Here is a 24,059-nt window from a genome sequence, read left to right as displayed (position 1 = left end):
TGAACTCAACATAACATTATAATTAGCTAGTACTAATGATGCAATGTAGTTTAATGCGTTTTGATTTTATTGGATTTCATCACAATCAGAATAATGAACCAGACAGGATCCGTCATTTAGATCTACGCCAACACAAACACAGACTTAAGTGGGAGACGAGCTATCATCCATAAGAAAATTAGAAAAGCAATTGCGATTACAACAAGTACCATAATATTTGGCAATATTCCACCTATATCCATTTTAAACTGATACTCAAATAAATGCATATTTCCTTTTACAGTTGCTAATATTGGTACAGTTTCGGAAACCAGACTTGTCAGTAAAACAACATGCTACACTCCTCGAGTATTATTTTGCCGCGACTGCTAACTACTGGATATAGTCTTATTTATATCCCGTTTTATATTAATTTTGAACTCAACAATCAATACGTGATTAAAATATCAAAGAATCTATTCCATATTATTTAATGTTTTAATTGAATGCTATATCGGTACACCATACTACTCACATCGTACTTTAACCCACCATACTTATAGAGGAATCATTTTTGTTTGATGAACGTAATGTACACGAGTAATGTAGTTAAATATGTATATGTCCAGAAATGTAGATTCTCCAAAAAACTGGCATCTTACTCCTAACGCTATCATTACTTTTACTACTACTACAACTGCTACTACTACCACTACTTCTACTACTACTCTGTTTCCGTAAATTGTATCACATGATGCAACATTAATGTACGTTTGGTAACTTTGAAACATGAAGACATTTCCTTTTCAAGCTCAGACTAGGACTATAAAGCTGCCATTGCTACTCTTCCGTAATCTCAGTCACTGATGCAATAGTAAATACCTACTTACAACCTGATATTTAATTTCCAAGCCAGGGCTAAGTCATCGAATCCATAGCGTGGTAACGAGGAATTTTCTTCTTCGCAACCTCCATTTCCGGATCAATGTACCCAGCGCATGATGCACTCGAGTATGTTGGATGAGACTATCTCGTATACGATTTGTAGTACTCCATGAATAAAAGAAAGAGTTCCAGGTAATGTTGCAAGTTATACCAGCTTAGGAATTGATAGTTGATAATGTTCTAGGGCACAGCCCATCTGTGAAATGTCAGGGACTGAAGACAAACTTTTATATTTGAGAAAGAATTGCATAGCGATGAGTAATATACACTATTACGCAAATGTTCCTCTTCTTGTGATACAATAAACGTTTTGTATGCCCCCGTTGCTTCAAAACATGAGGCCTTAATTCCGAATATATTCAGCACCCTCTCTGTCTCTCTGGCGATTTTATTCCATTCATTCAATATAATTTGTATCCTCCATGCTTTATTCGGACTGTAAACGGTATAAGAACCGATCCCCGTTTCTGTCCTGACAACATCCAAATGTTTTTATTTATTTGAAAACCAGTATAGGGTTTTATAACATTGACAACAAAACCAATTACTTGCAAGTTTTGATAAAAGGTTGATCCCATGATGTGTGTGCTTGTGATTGTATTGAGTCTTTTATATGCGTTGGTATGGATGCACAGAATGTGAAATATTCTCCGATAGAACGTTATTTTCATCAACTGAAATATTTGCTATACGAAAGGAAGGAGATCCAAATCCTTGTCAATAAATCAGATACGTAGGAATGAAAAGGACAACGAGATATAACCAGAACGTTGTCATATAACTGACTGCTACAAAATATACGCAGTGCTAACAAAACAGCTATAACAAACGTGTCAAAGGACGACGTACAACATTTATTTTTTGCTGACATTTCGCATCATTCAACGTATTAGATTTTATTGCGTGAATGCCAAATATATTCAGAGTTATAACTTCTCTTGTTCTTGAACTATGAACAACACCAACCAATATATAAATTAAATAAGCTGATAATATTCTAGCGCACAGCCCGTTTGTCAAATATGACTTTTATACATCATTTCACAACTTTAAATGTTTCGTTTGCTATTTGTCTTTCTAGCGTGCATGCTCGCGTGACGAATACACAAGACGTAGAAAAGACATGCCTTATTTATCCTTTTTCCTCGATTCATGGATATCGAAGATTTTCTCTTATAAGTAAATGATGGAACTGTTTTGGAAATGTTTTACAATATGCAGTCTTATTATACCATATATCACGATCGTTTTGGCGTGATATTATACGTAACTCGTTAACCTAAAACATCACCGGCGATGCGTAAGGATGCATAATGGTTACCGCGCTATTTGTAACTATTTCTTTTGTTGCTCTGAAAATCCACATCTCCTTTGTAACCTCAAATTACAGACATAACTTAACATAAAATAAGCAGGGAATATATGTAATAAGCAGTTAGGCATTATTAATTATCCATCATGCCACAATAATTTCGTTTCATCTCTGTAATGGCCTTGTTCCAAATATCTATATTCCTTTCCTAAAAGTATAGTAATACATATATGTGCTGCATATTCATGATACATGTTTTTTATATAAACAGAAAATAACGACATTTTCTTACCTTGTTATTTTAGCACGAAATCTTCTACCCTTTGAGAGTTTGGATGTGGTGAAAATTGCCTGCAGTGTATGTCCTTTTATACGCACAAATAGTCGTTAGATCTTCTGGTGTTTTAGCACGAATGTACCTCAGTGCATTACATAACGCTGTTCACCAGCACCATAATAAACTGGCTTTGTGTATTACCCATTATACGTAATACATCGCTTAAAGTAGACTGAAGTCTATACATATTTACTCATTTTCAATAAATGTGTGCAGTTGATGTTGCTGCAATTACTCAAACTTCAAAGCTCTTTTCGATTTCTTATACTGTAATAAAATTCTTCACTTCGCATATGCACTCCTAAATCAACAAGAGTTTTTAGCACACCCAATGTTTGTTAACATATCAATAGCCTTGAATGCCTGTTAAACTGAAATGTTGGATAGTGACACCAATAAAAGCTTTAGTTCCTATATAAATCTTTTACAATGATATATTTTAGCGAGAGTTAGTATGCTTTCAAATCTTACTGAAACCAATAAAGTGGTCTTACATTGAAAATGTAACATTCATTAACTTCCATGCGAGAAATATTTTGTGGTAAATGCGTGTGGCCAGAACTAGTGAATCATTCAATACTTTACATTTAGTAAAGAAATAGAGGATATTTTTGTCATACGTTAATATCTGATATACTTCATCGTGTGGTACCAAAACGCGATATGTTACCTAGCGGTGTAGCCACAAGTTAAAGTATACCGTTTTTGGTACCACAAGATAAAACATATTCGTCATTAACGTAGAAACAGGATCTTTTCCTTTTATTTTATAGCAAATCTGCTCCGAATTTGATGTTTACAAGAACAAACTCATACGTAAACTCTCTCGGCAGAACACTCACTTCCACCACATTTTCGTAATCCGCAAAATTTTCATAAGTTGATCCTACATAATGAGTCAATAAGTAGGACGATCCAGATTAATATTTCGTTGTTTTATTATGGTTCGCACAAGTACATTTCGCCATCATCATGGAATCTTACTATTTGAAACTTAAATTACCTATTTCTTTTCTCCAGTTGGTGAAACGTCCACTTCTGTGCTGCGCAAATACATTACACAGCTTTTAAGATCACCGTGCAATTAAATGCCATGTCAAGTATAAACATTTGTATTCCATCTTATTTCTTAAGCGAAACTACTCCAATATCGCCAAAATAGTTCACGAGTAGCAATTTAAAGTGATCATACATTTCATCTTTAACAGTTGATAGCTTAAGCTAAATATAATTTAAGATCAGAAAAAAAACGTACATTTTACAAAGAAAATATTACGATTGACTTAATAATAAATGCAGACAATAAAAATATTCACCTCACAGCAATCATGTCACCATCATGCATCAGAAACAGTCTATTGGACTGACTGTTTATCACCACCACTCTATTCATCCTGTATTGTTTATACTACTAATATAACTGACCAATAGGAAAGTTATATATTAATTGTCTATAATTAGAACAAAGCAAGACGAATCGTATTCACAGTATCCTAGTTGCTCAGTGTGAACAAAACAAATTGAGCAAGTTATTCTGGTTCAAGATTTCTTTCAAATCTGTGAAAAATAAAAGAGACGGTGTTTACGAAAACCTTTTTGTCCGAGCGTGAGGACTGCGTTCAGTAATGACGGTGTTGAACATGGAATATTTTTTAAGCGCAGAAGACTAACCATTACTACCAAATATCCACTTCTTATTTATGCATCGTGTTTATCAAATACGTAACCATGAGTATTATTTGTCCTTATCAAATCAATATTTAATGCATATTGTCAAGTCAATAGGTCGACATGAATGTCCGACATAAGCTGTTTTGTGTATTTTAGATTGTCTAAGCCATTCACAACATGTCTTGGGTGGCGAGATTTTCTGTGCAAAAAGCAAACTTGCATCCATTGCTCATGGCGTGCTATCACTTTAAACTGTTTTATCTTTGCACGACAGGGCCATTCAGTGGCTGGTCATAAGGTAGGATTTTTAGGCTAGCTCTTAGATAAACCCGCCGCGCTTGATATTGGCATGAACGTTAACCGTAGTGTGTTGGGTTATACGTGTAAAGATGATAAGGCTACATTCATTTGTTAGAATTGTTTTTAAACAATGACAATTAAAGTATATTGTTCTTATCAATATCAGACAGATTAGGATCTACAATATAACGTCAATATAACATAAACATCGGTATTTGATGATTGACTGTTTGACTTTATTTCTTCTTCAACAGAGATTAAAGCATGAAAATCAGTTTCACAGTAGTACAAGAACGTGTAAAACACAGAAGCAACGTGAAAAACAAAAAGAAGCAAAATACTACGTCAACTAAGGCATTTGCAAAACAAAATTTCTTAAACTAAATATTGTCATATAGTTTTGTCTACATAAATATCATAATTAAATATATTTAGCTTAATATGATACTGGCCTTTTTGAACATTTGTCTGACGCTCTTCATCATAAAAAAATGTAAGTAAATCTTGGATCTATAATTACGTGATTGACAGTAACTTTGAAACAGTAAATCAATGATTGGTATTGATGGATAGGACTATGTTTGAGATTATTGCGATAAGTATTCCTCCTGAGTGCGATTGATACGTCTAAGCAATGATACGAAACTATCTTGACACACTGAAGAACCACAAATGGAAAAATGATTCAAATGGCAATAATAGGTCCTTTCTGTATTAAATGACATGACTGACCGTATGTTTGTATGTATCTCTATAAGCATGTATCTATGTATATCTTTCCCTTAGTGTGTGTATTTAAAAACGTATATACATGTGTAAGTATATTTTATGTCTGCTTCATTGGCTTAATGAATGCCTTTATTTCCCTTCAAACAGTGGTTTGTCAAATTTAGGTAAACAATTATATAGTTAGTGACATTAGCCCTATCTTATTCCACATTATCGAAATTTTAATTAACTGAAACATCGATATCACTGTTATGTTTATTAGATTTCGTGCAAATGTATTTCGTACATTCTGATTCACTAAACGTGTTAATGCTGTTCTAGTTTTACTAACTGCCGCCATTTCTGACGAGGAATCGACATGGTTTGAACAAATCCGAAATACCTTATATTTTCTATAAATAGTCGGTGTTGAGATGTTGTTTAAATGCTTCTTTTACTTTTAGCAACGGTAACCATATCAGTTAAATGATCGATACACTGAGAGGTTTTAATATACGGTTTTATAAAATAAAATGGGTGAATGTTATACTTTTATTACAAAAGGAACAAGACCACACATAACGAAGAAGTAATCTCAAAGAGTAACTCTAACAGAACCAGGAATATATCACTGCACAGCTTCCTTATTTACCTAGGGTTCAATTTCAATGAACATATTAGCTCCAACCTTTAACCTATGAGATCATATGATATTTAAAGAAGGATCCTTTAATGCATATGTTGGTGTCAAACAGCTGTATTGGCGAGTTCCAAATATATCTCAAGTTGTAGCGGTTCCTTGCGGCGATAGTGACCGACTAGTCTTACTTCAAAACAACAAATGTGTACCAGACTGTTTTGGATGAATATGTAAGGTTAGTTGATCAGATATCCTTCACATTTCGTGTATAGAATGGATTCGCATACGGATTAAAGTACTCAAATCTACATACTATTTTTGAAAAACATAAACGTTTGTTTATTCGATCAAAACATTTGTGCATAAACAGAGAAGCTAAATATAGCAAATATGTAATAGGGCTTGATGGCAGAATGCTCTGAATAAACGCACTTGAAAATTGATTTTTTGCTGGCAAACTCGAAATATAAATTACGAACTCACGACTTACCGACAAAGAACCAATATAAGCTCGTTGTGCCTTGCGGTCACTTGAGCTTACAAGTAACTCTTTCTTTTACAATAGGATACGCACTCTCAATGATAAAAATAAGAATGACTAATGACTATGTTTCTTTACCTGACCAAACATTTTCTGGAATACTATTTTCTCCATTATGTAGCGAGCGTTTACAATAGCGTGTAATGTCAGAAAGACATGGATAAAATAAATCAATGTACATAGCAAGAGAAATTATATTTTGTCCTGATTGCTAGCGTCTTTGAAACATCAATACAACATTAGTGTCTTATAATTAACAACTATATACAGTGAATATTCGTCCATCGGTCTATTGTGGTGACGTCACAAATGCTCACAATTATGAAAGCTGAATATTGGTATCCGTAACTGTTTCTTAACTGCTTGGTGATCTAAAGTTCCATCCATGGTTCATGAAAGCACAAACGACCCTTGTTTTCTCATATGGTCTGAAAAATAAAATAGTTCATGTTTTAATGATGAAAATATATCGATATACCTCTAGCCTAGCAGGAACTAATGCGTCGCCAAACAACAAAACTTAACTCTAGTGATCCGCCCAATTAATACATTTTCTGAGGAATGTTTGTGCCGCCACTGGGACTATTGCAGCTTAAAAATTGTCGGAGATGCTTATGAGGGCTAAACAAACAAACCGCGTGACCTAATACAATATTTAAAGAAGTTAAAGGGTGATAGGATACCATTTATCTTGACTGACCATCCAGACAACCCCAAAGCAGGTAAAACATCGGGACAAACTGGCCCATCGTGGAATCGTCGGACGCACTAACGTTAATCCTCCCCAACAAACATGTAGTAGCCAACCAGAGACCAAGAAAGCTCAAGGACATCCTAGTCAGGGCGATGCTAACACCAATCACTAATCAAGACCAAAATAGTCAATCCGGCCCCTTGTGGCGATGAAACTTGCAAAACCTGTCAACATATAATAGAGACCAGGACTTCTTCCAGCACAGTGACTAGAGAAAAATTAAACATACATGATTCAATCGAAACGTACAACATAGAGAATGTGATTTATCTCATCACATGTAAGATCTGCAGCCTTCAGTATGTCGGAGAAACTGAAAAGCTACACAAAAGATCAACCTTCATAGATCTGACTGAATGACTAAGAAACTGTAGAGAAGCCTGGTTGTAGAACACATGTCTTCCCCATGCCACGCTTTCAGCCATATAACACTTATTACAATTGCCCACAACCTGAACTGGCATTCCCAAAGCAGGAAAGAAAAGGAATTTTACTGGATACGCCGCTGAAGAACATTGATACCAAGCGGTTTAAACCAAGAAGACAAGAAAAAAGCAACCACGCACACAAAAAATTGTCTTTTGCATCCGACACATTTTCTATTAAATATTTCTATAAATTTTCTTAATAACCTATGACTATTATAACAATTAGATATCCGTGACATAAATTGCTCTTTCATAAATTTACATCAAATAACAAATTTCATTATGGCTCATCACTTTCCAGGACAATACAAATACTTTTCAGTACCATTAACAAGCTGAAATAAACTAGTTGAAACATAATAAAGTCAAAAGGTTGTATTCCTGTAGAAACAGCACTGTAATGTTTCCCAAACATAACCGTTTTTCTGTTTTAAACGTTTGTCCTGTCCATGTTTTGTACTTGCCTTTGAAAAAGACTCATTAAAGAGTCTAAAGCGCTCAGGCAACTTAGATACTAGTTTCTCACTGTTCGGTGTCAGTTTATTGCATTGAACTTAGTCAGTCCCTGATACAAGTGATCCCTTGCTGGATCCAATGCACTTGAAAGGATTGTTTATTCACCATATAATTTGTATTATATATATATATATATATATATATATATATATATATATATATATATATATATATATATATATATATAAATATATATATATATATATATATACGGTCAGCAAATCTATGCACTACAATGTACTGTTACTGGAGCATTTCATACGGGGTCTACAAACTTTCGCTTATCGTCTTATGTATATTCTTTTCTACATGGATTTCGAATTCTGAAATGTATGTCACTGAGAACTCAAAAAGACCGTTAAAACAATATTAAATATGTCCATTAATTAAAATATCTAATTGCATACCCAAATCTTAATTGCAAATACTGTATATGAGATCTCCAGTTAAATAGTGATATGGCCAAATAGAGGAGATTATTCAAACGGTGGCATCATGCTACACATACTATTACCACCACTGTATTTCTGTAGTTTGAGTCACTAGAAGTGACAGTATAAAGATTTGGATACATGTGAGACACGAAAAAAAATTCGTTTTGAAACCCAGACTTTTACTACTACAAATAATATAAATAATATTACTACCCTTCGGAAATATGTTAATGATGTTATCATAAACACAGACTTACGGATTCGATATTTAATTTCCAAGCCAGGGCCAAGGCATGGAGGCCAGAACGTGGTAACGATGGATCATCTCCGTAACCTGCTTCTCCTCAGAAACATATCCAGCGAATCCTTTACTACGTTCTATTGTATTACACTGTCTCACCGGATTGGTTGCGCAGTTCTCCATGGCAAAAACAGAGTTCCACGAACGAGTGTAAGTTGTACAAGCGAATGAGGACCTTCACCTACAAAAGACAACGTATTGAAATATAATAAAGAAATGCACATTGATTGTTACTTACACCATTAGGTTCGTGTGATCGTTTCTTGTGAAACAAGAAATATATTTTGTGCTCCCTATCTGTCACAGTATAAGATCTTCTAATTCGGATCATCATCATTCCTTTGATCTAACCATGGTAATAGAAACTTGTTTTGACTATTATTCCTGCTGAATTTCTTTTGCTCAATAAATGCAAAAAATATATATGTGGTCTTACCTTTCTATCGGCAGCACAAAATAGTCTATCCTTTGAGAGGAGGGATCTGCTGTAAATTACATGCAACGCATGTCCTTATATACACACTGACTGTCACTCTATATCCTGGAATATTAGATATTCTACATCCTGGTATATTCCTACGCATCTCCCACGGTGTACGTCATAGCATCGTTCAGCAAAATAATCTCGCCTTTTGTATTAACACTTACCTGTAATACATGGGTTGAAGTTCAAGTAGAACTTTAAGATATCTACGTAGGTTAGTCGACAATGAATACCTAAAGTACACTGACATCAATTCGTACGTAGGCATTCGCTCAGTTATAATAACAAGGTGTGTTTACTTTGGCGGCAGTATTATCCAAATGCAAAAACTTTGCACTTTCTTATATGCCATTGCACGTGGAGTGATAATTTAACAGCACTTTTATATCAACCTCTCTTTGTTGACATTGCAGGAAAAGTATGAATATGTTTCAGTTTCAAATGTCGCAGAATAACAATTTTCATTTTGTCATCGTAAAATGTTGTAGCAACTTTTTTTTCATGATTTCAAATGCTACTAAAACCCATAACAAGGTCATCAAAATGTAAAATTATTTAAAATTCATGAACTAATATCTTAAAACTCTGCTGTAAGTTAATGGTGGAAAATTCGTTACTTTATATTTAGGACGATACATGTTTTCAATATGAATGGTTAAGTTCTATTAAATTATAAAGGACGTTCCCTCCCTGGGAAACTATTACCGTAGTAATTAAAAATGTAATGGTGTTATGACTTCATAAATCAGGTTAAAGTGGTGTGAGAAAATAAAACAGAACGAAAGTTACATAATGCTTCCGTGAATAACAATACAAATTTGCTTGTTTAAATTACTGTGCGCACCTGCAGATTTCATCAGTTTATATGAAGCTTTGTATTACAAAATCTATTTTGTATCCAATCGTTAAAGTTTTCTGATTGAAATATTTGATACACTTACTGCAGTGTCAGATTTCTTTTTCATTTACTACGAATAAGGTTTCACTCCATGAAAGTTTTAATCTTAATTTTTAAGTGCTTCTCTCGAAAAGCTAGGTACGCATAATCATCTTGTCTGTCCTTTCTGCTTCATTTCTAGAATTTAACTGATGTTGCATTGCTTATATGGTTTAATGTGCAAACGCAGTAGGATCTAGATTCTGTCGTTTATTGGTGGCGTGTATACAATGTAGCTCTGACTGCAGTACTGAAATGTTCCATAGCATTTCATTATTAGATATACATCTGAATCGATTTTTCGCCATATGTTGCATTACTGACCAAACTATCTGCCATACAAATGGGCCTTCATTATCTTTAAAATCAAAAGAGACTTGGATACTGAAAAGACAGTGAGTGCCCAACATTACGATCTCGTTGTATAAATCCTTCTTTACTTCAGAAAATTAGGTTTCCCTAATGATATATTGAATAGGAAAGCATACGGTAATTTTACCGATAATAAATGTGCGGAATATTTGCTATCTCGAATCTAATAATCCAAATGCTATTGAGTAGGCCTAGAACAATGTTTATTCTTAAAACTGGAATTCGATAACCTGCTAGTTTTAGGGGTTAATACATATTTTAAAGTACACTAAAGTCCTTGTGTAGGAAGATAAAGTGAGTAAAATAATGAAAATGTATGGTTTGGATCGAGTGAAAATAATTAAGATAGTAATCTGACTACAAACGCTTAACACAGCAACGTGACTGAGAATGTTATGTACAAAGCTAATGTATGATGCATTGACTCTTTACTCAGGTACACAAACTGCAATATACGATATACGATATAACAACAGGTATCATCCTTAAATGAAAAAGATCAAAACCATTCACTTTCAACCAAAGATAAATAATCTTGTCTGTCAACGAATACAGATAATATGTGTAACTAGATTAAACTGAATTGGATTGGATTTAGTGAAAGCACTTGAGAAACGTATGCATCAATAGACGAAGGCATGGATCAACGTATATAATAGATGCTCAGTATAGTGTTTATCAACAGCTATGACGCTGTTCTAGATATGCTGTGAGTGTAAACATATATGCATTAGCTACATGTGAACAATGAAACAACACTAGGAATCAAATTCTCAAGGTATTGGTTCATTCTTTTCATTTCGTTGTGTTTCGCAGATACAAAGTTGTATTGATATAAATCTTAACAGATACCAGCACACTGTAATGTTTACTATTATTGGAACAAACTGATACCAATCGTCCTGCCATTGTGTTTGTCAGCCTGTCAGACTGTCTGATTGTATTAGCATTTAGGCTTTGTAATATCTGATATTCATTAAGCACTTCAGAAGTCATTTTATTCGTATGTAATGTATACACTAAGTTTAAACTTATCATTTGTACAGGTAAAAAGATTTTTAACAAAATCGGAAGTAGTCTCTGAAATAGATTGACGATAGGGATGACAAACAGGAAGCCTGAAAGAGACACAGAAATAGATAGGGAGAGAGAGCGGGAGAGAGAGAGAGAAACAAAGATAAAGAAGGTGACTGTGGAAAGAGAGAAAGAGAACAAACTAACAATATCAATGTATAGCCTCTGTTTGGCTGTTCCATAAGAACAGTTTGACTACCCAGGGTACATAAATCTGTTTTGTTTTTGGTGGCATTATTGCTGTTCTGACTGAATGGTAACAGTACATTATGTTGCAGATTTTCTAAAAAAAGATCCAATCCACAATAACATACATTTGCAAGAGAACAAATATTTTCTTTCTTGTGTTTTTATCTTCTTTATTTGCGGGTTGGGAATGCTGCTGCATAGTACACAAAAGATTATCCGTAAAATTCCAGTTTTACACATCTCCGAACTCAACATAGTTACATCCATCTGTAAATCAATGCCATGCTGATTCAACATTTTATAAGACCATATGTTTAAAACGTTGTTAAATGTTGCACAGTTAGTCTTAAACGTACTAATTATTTCTCACAGCTTTTTCACATTATAAAATGAACTAAGAGTCCACGCAATATATAATCACCCTAATTTTCAAGACGAAAGAAGGACATTTTTTTTCATTCCTTGACCATGCCAATGAGGATGGGCCTGTTTCAAGATAACGGAATAGCAGTGCAGAGATAACTTCTTACAAACATTTGAGGGCTATTGAAGACGTGCAGTCGATAAGAGAACCATTTGATATCACCGATGGAAAAGTAACTATTCATATGGCATTTTTGTTGTTCCTCCATGGGAAGAAGACGATTACTGCACTTGATCTGCTTACCGTTAAGTGTACCTAGCACGATTTACATAACAGCAGATTTACGAATGAAAGGGAGTACGTGATGGGAAACATCTATGCTGGGACACAAGTGGTAGCTGACCAGATTTTAAACAACGTGTGTGACGGATAGAGAGAAAGACATGAACTTTGTCCTATTTGATTGGTTGTTACTTGTTTTGTTTTAGCATTTTCATATAAACGAACATTAAATGTAAATACGTTGCAAATGAAATGATTTTAGAAAGGAGTGAACTTTAATTTTAAACAGTAGTTTACTAGAACCAAGAACTAAATAACTCGTAAATAGGTTTGTTTCATGTCCAAATGTTTATGTATTAAATGGAGAGTGCTTAGACCAAAGCACAGGTCAGAGAGCCCATGTTTATACTTGAATAAATGTTTTGAACCCATACAACAGACTTTCCTTTTTCGAGTCTCTATTCTATCTGTGAGTCTTTCTTCAGAACATTTCTGTCTTCTTTTCTGTGTGTTTGGATGTGTATTTGTTTGTTTCTGTATGTCTGTGTTTGTCCTATCAACCCTTTGTCCCTACAAAAACATTTCACCCTATAAAACGTTTTGACCCTATAAACACACGACGTCACCAATGTTCAATTCCCATTGATCTCCAGGCGACATTCCCATGTTAAATTCCCATTGTCGCCAAAGTACCAACTCCCTATTTTAACGTTAAAGTCCCATTGTCGCTAAAGTGCCCCACTTAACTACCGACAGCTGCCTCGCTAGGATGTCTAGATTAAGAGGTTAGTATTAGGATTGGTCGGCCTGGTGTCAGGATAATTTGACTGAGTGGGACATGATGCTACATTTCTGCAGCATGATGCCCCAGTGTTAGACATCACAATAAACTGCCACGCTGCAGACACCGTAGCGACATGACTAAAAAATTTTTATACATATGTTAAACATCCAAATCTCATACACACTTAAATATGTGTATCGGTAAATCGAATACATTCTCCAAACAATGAAATCTGACTGCTACTACTACTGCTATAAACTGAGTCACATGATGTGTTAGAATTAAGTAAGCTGGATATAACTAAGCCACGAAAAAAATAGTTTTCGACCTAAAAGTTAGACTACTACAAAACAATATTAATGCTCATACGTATTCTAAGTCATTAACGTAATAGTAAATACCGACTTAGTGATCTGATATATAATTTCCAAACCAGGGCCAATGCATCTTGGCCACGACATGGTTATCATGGCCAATGCATCTTGGCCACGACATGGTAATCATGGTCAATGCATCTTGGCCACACATCGTTACCATGGCCAATGCATCTTGGCCACGACATGGGAATCATGGTCAATGCATCTTGGCCACGACATGGTAATCAAGGTCAATGATCTTGGCCACGACATGGTAATCATGGTCAATGCATCTTGGCCACGACATGGTAATCATGCCTAATGCATCCTGGCCACGATAAGGTAATCATGGTGATACTTTTCACTGCAAACTTCTTGTCCAACCGCAACATATTCAGCACAGGCTTCATTCGAGTCTAATGCATTAAAGTGCTTCACATAATCGGTTGCGCTGTTCTCCATGAAGAAAACAGAGTTCCACCACATTGTACAAGCTCTATCAACTTTGGGGAACTTGAGCTACAAAAGACATCATACTACTGTATGAAACAGAATTGTAATCCATTAGTTTTCGTATTTTATCTTTTGTAGATGGTAAAATAGCGACATGGAGTTGATGTTACTTATTATATAAAAATGAATATATTAATTACATAACACAGAATATCTTAGCCATCATCCAGTGTGTCAAACAAATTACTCTTACTTAGTTTTTGAAGTTACGGTATTTTTTTTATATCTTGTTTCATTTTCTCAATAGTCAGCTGTTTATAATATATATATATATATATATATATATATATATATATATATATATATATATATATATATATATATATATATATATCATGGCATAGGAATTGTCGTGAACAGTGCGAAACGTAATATTTTATTTGTGTTAACGGTTCAAATAATTCATATATTCAAACGTAAATAGATGACTTGCTTGAAACGTGACAGTTAAAAGTCTAAAAATTAATTAGAAAAAGAAGATACCTCGCAGTTAGATGGACGGTAGGAATGACAACCTGAATTCAGAAGGTCATTGAGGGAGAGTACAGTGTAAAAGAGGCAAAGACAAAAAATGAGAGAAGAAACCCAACAAAAATAGCTAACAAGTGTGCTTATTCAGTTCTTTGAAAACAAATTTACAATCTAGATTTGTATACACAAATGTATAATCTTATTGTTGTAACTGAATATTAACAATGCCTTACATCGTCAGATAAAATTGTATATCTTTGAAAGGAAACAAATATTTTTCTTCATTATTTTGAATGGAAGTCTACCTACTAGAAACATGAGTATTTTAAATTTCCATTTTAACGATTCCTCAAAGTCCATTCAACTCTCTCCAGCTTTAATTTAAATGTTTCTTAGCTGGCATTATACACAACCCACATATCTTAATTCTTGTTCGATGTCACGACGCGTTAACTTTACTGTTTTATCTGCCACATGTTTAAACAGATCCAAACACGCACACAGCTGTCCATGCAAGAAAACATGACCAAGTGTACTTCAAAATATGTACCGTAAAGACTGTTTATGCGGTTACACAGTGTGCGTCATCATTTTTGAAGTATGTACTTTCTATGCGGAATTTGATTTTTATTACCTTATAAAAGACAAATGTTAGATCCAAAATCTGATCTTTATATCAAAACAAAGAACATTAAACTATGACTGATTGCCTGATGTTATTTCCACTTCAAGGAGAAAATACATAGAGTTCATCAAAATCAGAAAAAGAGACAAGATCTTGAAACACAAAAAGTGACATATTGAAACACAAATGGAGCTAGAGGCTGCGTCAACTAAAGACATTTTAAAATGAAACCTCTCAAAGTACATGCAGTCACATAAATATGTCTGCGGACATATCAGAACAAAATATCATTTAACTTAGTATGCCACTGACCGTCCTTCACCATTTGCTTCATAACGCTAATCAGGCAAAGAATATAAGTACAAAATCAGTAAGCAGAATTTCAGTTTATTTTGAAATAGTAAATCCAATCGTTGTGATTATTGCTATAATTATTCATAAGTTATACAATTATAATTAACTAGCATGACTTTATAAAATATCGAGAATTGAAAAATGTATACAAATGGTTCCAATTTGTGTCTTTCTTGCTACAAAACAAATAAATTCACGTATGTGTGTATGCATGTTACACGTATGTACCCATGTGCATCTGTGTGCGTGTGTGTGTGTATCTATGAGTGCATGCATGCATGTATGTATGCATGTATGCATGCATGTATGTGTGTGTATATATGTATGTATGTATTCACCTATGTATGCATGCGTGTATGTGTATATATGCATGTATGCATGGATGTATGCTTGCTTGCATGTATGTATGAATGTATGTATGTATGTATGTATGTATGTATGTGCATGTATGTATGTATGTATGTAAATAAGTATGTATGTATGGATGGATGGATCGATGGATGGATGCATGCATGCAAATGTATGTATGTATGCATGTACGTGCGTACGCACGCACGCACTCAGGCAGGCTCGCACGCACGCACACATGTATGTTATGTATGTATGTATGTATGTATGCACAATAGCCTAAGTTCAAACTAGCCGAAAACTTTCAACATCGCCGTTATGCTTCTAGATTTGAAACAAATCTAATGTTTCGCTGTTCATGTTTAGTACCATGAAGTATTCTTCACGATAGATCGACAAGATTTTCACAAAACATAGAGACCTTAGACTTTATATAAATATTTAGATTTTAGAAGTAGATTGTGTGCTGTTCTGGTTTTAGTAACAGCGACTATATTAGAGTACTGTTTGCCATTATTTGAGATTCCAAAGGGCAGTTTCATAAAAGCGATTTCTTGAAGATTATTTCTTGCTGGAATAATACTTATCACAAGGTGATTGTGTCTAAACCTTTATTACATAAAGAACCAATGATTCACAAAAACAAATAATTAGGCCAATGTTAAATGTGACAGAAGCCCTACCTTATCACTTCACTGTTTCGTCCTTTGTACCAGTAAAAGAAAATGTTTCTCACGAGATTTAAATTATGGGATTATATGCTAATTATTAGTGGATCTGGTAAAACATATGATTGTGCAAACAGTTTTATTGAAGAATTGCAAATATATCAGAGGCTGCAAATTGGTCCAGCGTTTCTTCAAATGCACGAAATGTCAATTAGGAACTGACAATGAGTGATGTAACAAAGACAAAAAGCCATGCTATAGATTTATTGAGCTAACAAATGCAACTTTTCGTTCAGGAAAGAAGCAAAGCAAATTGACGACTGAGAATGTATAGTACTCGTATACATGGGAGTTGATTAAAGGTGAAAGTCAGATAAATTCGGAAATGTTTATTCTAAGCCTCTCTTGCAGGTGGAAATAACTAACAAGTAAATGCAATGAACATTTCTCCACCGACTACCATGTTGAGGTCATAAAAGATTACAAAAGTAAAAACTAAATAATCGTGTCCTTGTATGTCCCGCGATTGCCTGACAGTCCCATAAGTTCCATCCTTGGTAAATTAGGCACGAAGGAACAGCATTTAACAAAGACATTCATTTTCTGATTATGTATCTATATATGCTAATCATATGGGATCACGGTATCAATTGTATTCCATATATCTCAATCCTAATGTTTTGTGAAATAAATATACTTTCTATCCTACCTCAGCATGCATGTCATACACTGTCATAGAGAACAATGTTAGATTGTCAATTTGACAATGGTGGCAGGGTACAGTTTCGTTAATTGGCCCCTGGCAAATTTCTTAACTTAAGGCAATGGTGTGACTTTTCAGCTACTATTGTTTACTGTTTATAGATATAGATATATTTGTGAACTAGGTGTTTCGAGCTTGTGCTGTTCTTGAAATTTATGTCAGGCATATACACCTTCCATAGTTGATCTGCAGTTTGGGTGTGATAATGTACATAAATACTATGTTATGTTACATGTTTTTATATAAACAGAAAATAACGACATTCTCTTACCTTGTTATTTTAGCATGAAATCTTCACCCCTTTGAGAGTTTGGATGTGGTTAAAATTGCCTGCATTGCATGTCCTTTTATACGCACGAATAGTCGTTAGATCTTCTGGTGTTTTACCACGAATGTACCTCAGTGTATTACATAACGCTGTTCACCAGCACCATAATAAACTGGCTTTGTGTATTACCCATTATATGTAATACATAGCTTAAAGTAGACTGAAATCTATACATATTTACTCATTTTCAATAAATGTGTGCAGTTGATGTTGCTGCAATTACTCAAACTTCAAAGCTCTTTTCGATTTCTTATACTGTAATAAAATTCTTCACTTCGCATATGCACTCCTAAATCAACAAGAGTTTTCAGCACACCCCATGTTTGTTAACATATCAATAGCCTTGAATGCCTGTTAAATTGAAATGTTGGATAGTGACACCAATAAAAGCTTTAGTTCCTATATAAATCTTTTACAATGATATATTTTAGCGAGAGTTGGTTATGCTTTCAAATCTTACTGAAACCAATAAAGTAGTCTTTACATTGAAAATGTAACATTCATTAACTTCCTTGCGGGAAATATCTTGTGGTAAATGCGTGTGGCCAGAACTAGTGAATCATTCAATACTTTACATTTAGTAAAGAAATAGAGGATATTTTTGTCATACGTTAATATCTGATAAATTTCATCGTGTGGTACCAAAACGCGATATGTTACCTAGCGGTGTAGCCACAAGTTAAAGTATACCGTTTTTGGTACCACAAGATAAAACATATTCGTCATTAACGTAGAAACAGAATCTTTTCCTTTTATTTTATAGCAAACCTGCTCCGAATTTGATGTATACAAGAATAAACTCATACGTAAACTCTCTCGGCAGAACACTTACCCCCACCACATTTTCGTAATCCGCAAAATTTTCATAAGTTGATCCTACATAATGAGTCAATAAGTAGGACGATTCAGATTAATATTTCGTTGTTTTATTATGGTTCGCACATGTACATTTCGCCATCATCATGGAATCTTACAATTTGAAACTTAAATTACCTATTTCTTTTCTCCAGTTGGTGAAACGTCCGTTACTGAAATCTTTTTCGCATTCAGTCACGAAACTATATTATGCTTTGCTACTTGATCTCTGTCTCATCTACGTATAGAGCCGTGTCCGATCTGCATTATTCCAAATGGTCGCAATAAAGTAACTGTCGAATTTTCAATTTAATGTAAGTATTTTTCTAGAATATCTAAGTATATTTAATCATCTTTCATATGTTTATCTCCCGAGTAGATCAAAATGTAACATTTTATATCTTTTCAAGAAAACAAGTTTCTTTATTATATTTTCAGGAAAGCCTACCTAGTACATGAATGATTAATTTTAATTTTGCTATTTGGCGAATAGGCAAAGCTCACTCACCCATTTGCAGCTCTAAGTCAATACTTTTCTTACCTGGAATTCTAGAAGACCCATATCTCTTAAATCGTTTATACTGTTGAACAGTTACGCGTAACGAGACGATACGTTTCAATTATTTGTGCCACAAGCTGGATCAGGTAAACAATATTTGAGCACAGACGTTCCGAGTTATAATATGAAACTCTTCAACACAAGGAGCAATTTCAAAATTTGAGGTCAACAGTTATTAAGTTGGAACAGCAAAGGTTTTGTTTAATTTAAAAAAATATAACTTTCGTTTACTATTTATTAGGTAAGATATACCTTGCAAGAATAAAAGTGGCAGATGGACTGAAAAAGATAATGAAAGTAGAACAAATATATACACAAATTTTCCGACTAATAAAGGAGGTTTTGGTGAATGGCTTGATGGACCTTTCTTGAGGTAGCAATCAATGGCATCAAGTCCAAGACAACATAGTCAGTCTTCTTGGGAAACAGTCGAAAAGTGGGTTAGTAGAGTCACACCACTAGCGGGAGCGGGTGGACATGATATCGAGTCTGAAAAGCTTCAGGGACGAACAACATATGGGCATATAATGTATCTCCCTTATTGCAGTTATTTTTATGTGATTGTCGATAGAAACATACAAACAAATGAACAATGATAGCACATTGGAAAATATTTTTAAGTCGTTTAGTAAAGAAAATAACAAGCTATTAAGGCTCGAATATGTTAAGCAATTGGAAATAGCTACATGGCGATAGCAAAAGGCCTGACGTATCTTAACGTACAAGATCATTGATGCCAAGGCGCGCAACGGGAGAAAATAAAAATGATTTTAGGGCGCCCCAGACATTGCGGGAGAAAATTGTATGGTTTTGATAAAAATAATTTTTTGAGTGTACATTACACATAAAGTCGGTCGACATCAAAGGCAAAGTTGTCAACATCGGATGGAAATTAAATCATCTATCTCTCTTCGCCCAATTCTATCTGCTTTCAGAGATTCACCTTGATGACGTGCTAAATTTGGCTAGCGCACACAAACTCAAAGTGAGTGGAATTGGCTTAAGTCACAATGAGCTTAGAGATATTTAGAATCCTGGAAAAGATGATAGATATCGAATACGGATGCCCGATTCACATGTATGTTTCCCATCAGATTTATTATGAATGTTCCATTACTTGCCTGTTCGTTCACTGATTGGTATAAGATGATCGGAACATCAAGGAGTTCAAAAATAACAATGATGTTTCACAAAAGTGACACGTAAACAAAAGAAAACTTGTAGATGAGCTGGTACCGCGTAAATCTGAAATGGACGCCATACATGATACGGAGAATTTTAATTACCCACCGGGCGCATCTTCTGATGCAGAAGTTGTTTTCATTGATAGTTATGCATACGATCATCAACAAAAAGAACATAGGAATGAACGCAGCAAAACTAGCTATGAGTTGCCTTAAACACGTTTGGTTAATTCAGCACAATGATATGCCCTTATTCTTGGCAATAATAATAATCATCCTATGTACTCGTTAAATCCCTTAGCCGAAGTACTCGTTCGATAAACTAGCTCAAGTACGCATTTAAAACCAAAGCTCAAGTATTCACTCAATAGCCTAGCCCAAGTACTCGTTCAATACACTAGCCCAAGTACGCGTTATATCCTCTAGCCCAAGTACTCATCCAACACACTGGCCCAGGCGATGAATACCACTACAACTAAGTCGGCAGATCATGCATCAGCATTGATTGTACGCATCACACCAAGAATCCAAATCAGATGTGTCAACAACAAAATAACAAGAACAAATAAAATTCACATTTCTGAGCGCAAATGGAACTGCGATTCGCAACAGACTCAGATCTATTGTAGCAATGTGTACATGTACACAGTACATACAATGCTAACAATTCGATTTGTATTGAACTACTAACACATTGAAAGCATCTTGTGATAATAAAAAAATGAATAGTAATCGTGCAGACAATCCAAATGATATTAGAACGCGCTTCTTTGAATGATTGTGGATTGAAAAGGTGATAGAAGTTTCCCAAATCTTGTGATGTTATTCAATATTCTAGCATATGTGTGCTCTTCAGTCCAACCAATATAATGTAGAAGTGATTTTTTGTCAGGCCATATGTATATTACTCAAGCAAGGAGACCAAAATATCTTAAAAATTGTTATAGTGTGCGGGTGTAAGTAAAAATGAACTCCATGGTTCTAATACGTATATGCATCCATATAGTGACTTTAAAATGTGAAACAAGTATCAAAGTTAATTTTTACTGACATTAAAGTTGACATTTTTGGTATTGATTACTTACCTGCTGAAAATTGTGAAAATGTAATAAAACAGCCATTTAATCATGTTAAAGTGTGTGGTAGGTGTGTTTCTAACACAACATACTGTGAATGTTGTGGTAGGTTTATATCTAATAATAAACAATACAGTTTAACGTGTGTGGTAGGTGTATATCTACATCAACGTCCTGTTTAATGTCGATGGTAGGTGTACATCTAAATCAACGTCCTGTTTAAAGTGGATGGTAGGTGTATATCTACACCAACGTCCTGTTTAAAGTGGATGGTAGGTGTATATCTACACCAACGTCCTGTTTAATGTGGATGGTTGGTGTACATCTAAATCAACGACCTGTTTAAAGTGGATGGTAGGAGTACATCTAAATCAACGTCCTGTTTAAAGTGGATGGTAGGTGTACATCTAAATCAACGTCCTGTTTAAAGTGGATGGTAGGTGTGTATCTACACCAACGTCCTGTTTAATGTGGATGGTAGGTGTGCATCTAATAAAACATAATGTGTAATGTGTGGTAGGCATATATCTAAGCGAACGTGATGTTTAATGTGCGTGGTATATGTAGATCTAAAATATCTACATTTCACGACATCCATTGCATTAGCTGTAAACGAACATCCACACTGACTGACTAGGAAACAATATATCCAAACATCAGAAGAGGTTATATTTAATGCTATCGAAATAGTTGGATTTTAATGAAATGACTGGAGTTTTCAGTGCAAGTAACATTAGAGGTACCGGCTAGATCACACGTCTTTAATTTCTGATCCTACGCAAATGCCAACAGGTTGAGCTTGATAAATATTGTATCGTACCTATAGCTTTCATGGTACATTCTATTGAATGCGGTCATCATTCTTCCCTGAATAGGAAATGTCATTAAACATTTATTTTATAGGAGAGTATACACTGGTATCTCGTACCTGCTATTACCTGTCCGTGACATTCCAAACAATGTACTCCACTAAATATGCTTGCGTCTGTTTATACTTCGACAAAGATCTTTTTATTTTAATCGAAAGGAAATAAATTGCTTTAATAGCAGTTGTGGTCTTAAATTTGATTGGCACAGACTGCTCTATGACCTTACTATACATCTGGCAGATATATTGATCTAAAATTACTAAGCATTCAACATCCCATTTGTGAACAGGTTATGAATTTAAAAGTTTTAACTTTGTGTGGCAACTTCAATGTCTCCATGCATGTTTGTGAAATCTAGAGCAATACATTTGTTTGCCCATTTTCCGATCATTAAGCCATATTTTTAATGATATATGAGAAGCATTTGATAGAAAGAAGCAAAGCTTATATCACAGCAGTTTGAGTCTTTCACTTTACTCTTTTGCATAACCTTTCTTCCACCCCTATAAAGTGATAACGGGTGGGGATGCACAATTCGTCATTTAGTTTATTATGCGTCTTCCTGATATAACTGTATATATAATGTTTCACAAGAACATATTTCAGAATGTATGTGTAATTATAACAATGTTATATCCGATAATTGGTCCACTCCCAGACTCACAAGGGATGAGGGTCAACGATGATATTTCACTTGCCCGTATTAGAGAGCAGCAATTACACTCTTTTTTGGACTTACATTCGAAACTGTACGAGACACAGACGGAAAGTCTAACAGACAGACGGAAATACAGACGAAGGGTATTACATAACATATATGCTGTTTGCAAATCCTCATTATAGTAGATACATAAAGAGCTTCATGTACATTAGCAAGCGTTATCCAGCATTATGAACTTAAAATGACAGGAGCTATCGCTTCACAATTGCACTAAGTGAAACTAAGACTCTTGCAATGAACATTTTAGTTTCGAATACATTTTTAAAAGAATAATTTAGGAAAAAGGTTAAATAATAATTGGAAAAAGGCTCGAATAACGACTTAGTAATGGTACAGTTGAAAGAAAGCGCATTTAAAATCTGTTACAAAACGAGGAACTAAAAAGGAAAGGAAAGTCACCGGGTGTAACCTGTATTTATATTCAACTTCAATGAAAACAATTTGGACTTTGACTGAAATTGAAAATACATTTCTCGAATTAATAATATCTCCTAGCTGGCGTCCATTTGCTTTAAATATGCCGTATACGTTACGCCCAAATAATATGAGTACGTATCATCGAAATTGTATCAAAACATTCCTAAAGTATTTGCAATATAGTATTGGAGGATCTGTTTGAAGTCTACCTGAATAGTTAGCAAACGTTGTACCCTTTCACCTTTGAAGCATGTGAACCGTATTTGATCCATTCCTTTTCTAAATGTAGAATTCATTAATGGCATCTCAGGTATTGTAGTAGTAAGCTTAATCTTCATAAGTAGTGAATGGGGATACCCTACGGACAATGGGAATTAGCATTACAGAACCCCTTGGGACACTCTACGGACAATGGAAATTTAACATGGCGAAAAATCGTGGGACACTCTACGGACAAGGGGAATTAACATGGGAATAAATCGTGGGACACTCTACGGACAAGGGGAATTTAACATGGGAATAAATCGTGGGACAATCTACGGACAAGGGGAATTTAACATGGGAATAAATCGTGGGTCACTTTACGTACAAGGGAAATTT

At 34.6% G+C, this 24,059-nt stretch overlaps 1 long non-coding RNA gene across 1 annotated transcript; it reads right to left on the bottom strand.

Annotated features, from left to right (window-relative positions):
- Window positions 1-4,758: 4,758 nt before the first annotated feature.
- On the bottom strand, window positions 4,759-9,459 carry LOC149783180 (uncharacterized). The gene is made up of 3 exons (XR_016413575.1): window positions 9,303-9,459; window positions 8,823-9,047; window positions 4,759-6,861 (listed from the first exon to the last, which is right to left on the bottom strand). It is a non-coding gene; the product is annotated as an uncharacterized LOC149783180 (long non-coding RNA).
- Window positions 9,460-24,059: the final 14,600 nt, after the last annotated feature.

The sequence above is a fragment of the Sinohyriopsis cumingii genome, chromosome 14, assembly GCF_028554795.1.
Source record: "Sinohyriopsis cumingii isolate HCF-2022 chromosome 14, ASM2855479v2, whole genome shotgun sequence".
Classification (NCBI taxonomy): Eukaryota; Metazoa; Mollusca; class Bivalvia; order Unionida; family Unionidae; genus Sinohyriopsis; species Sinohyriopsis cumingii.
Note: the sequence above shows the minus strand (reverse complement) of the source record. Positions and strands in the feature narration are given on the sequence as shown.